The 2,500-nt window shown below is 44.4% G+C and overlaps 1 protein-coding gene across 1 annotated transcript in view; it reads left to right on the top strand.

The window, feature by feature from the left end:
* The window catches only part of LOC123498441 (collagen alpha-1(XV) chain-like), a 224,931-nt gene that overhangs the window by 18,114 nt on the left and 204,317 nt on the right, over positions 1–2,500 (top strand). The gene's annotated exons all lie outside the window — the stretch shown is intronic.

Genomic DNA, 2,500 nt, shown 5'->3' with positions numbered 1-2,500 from the left:
GTAGTACCAATGCCGTCAATGAAAGTGGAATGAAAACTGGGTTAGCATACACAGTGGCGAAGCGATGACGCACGAGAGAGAGAGAGAGAGAGAGAGAGAGAGAGAGAGAGAGAGAGAGAGAGAGAGAGAGAGAGAGAGAGAGAGAGAGAGAGAGAGAGAGAGAGAGAGAGAGAGAGAGAGAGAGAGAGAGAGAGAGAGAGAGAGAGAGAGAGAGAGAGAGAGAGAGAGAGAGAGAGAGAGAGAGAGAGAGAGAGAGAGAGAGAGAGAGAGAGAGAGAGAGAGAGAGAGAGAGAGAGAGAGAGAGAGAGAGAGAGAGAGAGAGAGAGAGAGAGAGAGAGAGAGAGAGAGAGAGAGAGAGAGAGAGAGAGAGAGAGAGAGAGAGAGAGAGAGAGAGAGAGAGAGAGAGAGAGAGAGAGAGAGAGAGAGAGAGAGAGAGAGAGAGAGAGAGAGAGAGAGAGAGAGAGAGAGAGAGAGAGAGAGAGAGTGGAGAATGTTGATATCAATGAGTCTGTTATTCCTATAAGAATAATATAACACACACACACACACACACACACACACACACACACACACACACACACACATACACACACATACACACACACCGCGTAGTGTAGTGGTTAGCACGCTCGTCTCACAATCGAGAGGCCCGGGTTCGAGTCCCGGAAAGCGGCGAGGCAAATGGTCAAACCTCTTAATGTGTGGTCCCTGTTCACCTAGCAGTAAATAGGTACGGGATGTAACTCGAGGGGTTGTGGCCTCGCTTTCCCGGTGTGTGTTGTGTGTGATGTGGTCTCAGTCCTACCCGAAGATCGGTCTATGAGCTCTAAGCTCGCTCCGTAATGGGGAAGACTGGTTGGGTGACCAACAGACAACCGAGGTGAATTACACACGCAGGCAGCTGTCATCAACTACTAGAAGTCAAACACGTCACGCTGGTAATAGTTACGTGTCAGTATAAATCTCTCTTCTGTGTGACTTCTGGTCGAATCACATATTTTGACCCTCTTTGATTTCATTTGTGCATTATGTTAGCAGAGTTTACTTAATGGACCTCGTATTGAATCTTATCACGAAACTCTGTATTCTCCATATTGTATACTAAATTTCATGAGTAACTTTACTGTACTTTTATGAAATAAAAAAGAAATCTTAAAACTGTATTCAGAAGTGATGGATAGTGTGTGGTTATATGAAGCAAGCAAGTTCGGATGTACGAGCTTAAGATGTAACGTCCAATTCCTAAAGAAAACAGGTATTTTCTTGCACTTCTCTCGCATGATCAAAATAAGAAAGAGATAAATAAAAAAATAAAAAAAATATCAATCCTTAATAATGAATAAAAGAAGGTTGGGATGAATTTCAGACTACTTACACTCTAGACATGACTAACATAACTAGACTAACAGATATACTGTGATAAAAAAATAAAAAAAACTATAAAAATTCAGAATTGGCAGAGATGGATAGATAGACTGACTGAACAGATACATGGGTGTTTAGTTTGTCCTTCCTCCATCCTGTCTGTGGCTAATGAGTGGCGCAGAGGTGGTGGCGTGACACCCATGGAATGTTTCCTATGCGCCTAGATGTGCATGGATCTAATTGACTCAAATGTGAGGTCATGCGCTCCATATCCATAAATTACACTTCTGTGATTTATGCCTCATTCTTGTAGGTGTATGTGGCAAAGGAGGAGGTACTAGACACCTACCGAAACGATAATTTACTCCCAGTGAGGTCTAATAGCACTAGTTCAGGGGGTGCTGTAAACTCTCCGTTAAAGTTAGTTGTGATCTCGCTGAACGTTTCCCTTTGTGTCTCACAACTCAAGGGGGCAGTCACAGCCTGCCCTCTAAGGACAACCCCCCTCCTTCTCACAAAACTACATGCACCTATACCACACACACACACACACACACACACACACACACACACACACACACACACACACACACCCTTCACACATGGAGGCGGTGGCATATTGGGTAAGGTGGTGAGCGTGTGATCGGGCAGACGTCCACGAGTAGATTCGATTCCCACCAAGTACCGCCTTGAAACTATGCCATTTGTGGAGTGGTTTAAAGTTACCTACATGACCCCATGATACCCAGGTTCTAGGTGGTTACACCAAAACCGCACTCGGATGGTGATATGAACCCTGATATGGATATCACTATAAATATAATTGCCTGCGCCACTAATGGGCGGAAGTTGAACAGCTCTTCCTATAAATACTCATCAAGTATACCTATATACAAATGCTATAGCGCGTAATCCATCAATATCACCAGCGCCAGTACTACCACAGTTATCACCACAATCACCGACACAGTCACCTTCACCACCATTTCCTAGATCTCTGTAATCGGTGCTTTAATTTCACGACTCACTGACTTTGGAATTGACGCCACACTCGAGCCTTGGGCGATGAAGGATACATCACCCGTGCTAGTCACTGATAAGATGAAATGTGTGTGTGTGTGTGTGTGTGTGTGTG

The sequence above is a fragment of the Portunus trituberculatus genome, chromosome 48 (assembly GCF_017591435.1).
Source record: "Portunus trituberculatus isolate SZX2019 chromosome 48, ASM1759143v1, whole genome shotgun sequence".
Lineage (NCBI taxonomy): Eukaryota > Metazoa > Arthropoda > Malacostraca > Decapoda > Portunidae > Portunus > Portunus trituberculatus.
The sequence above is the reverse complement of the archived record's forward strand: the minus strand, read 5'-3'. Positions and strand labels throughout refer to the sequence as shown.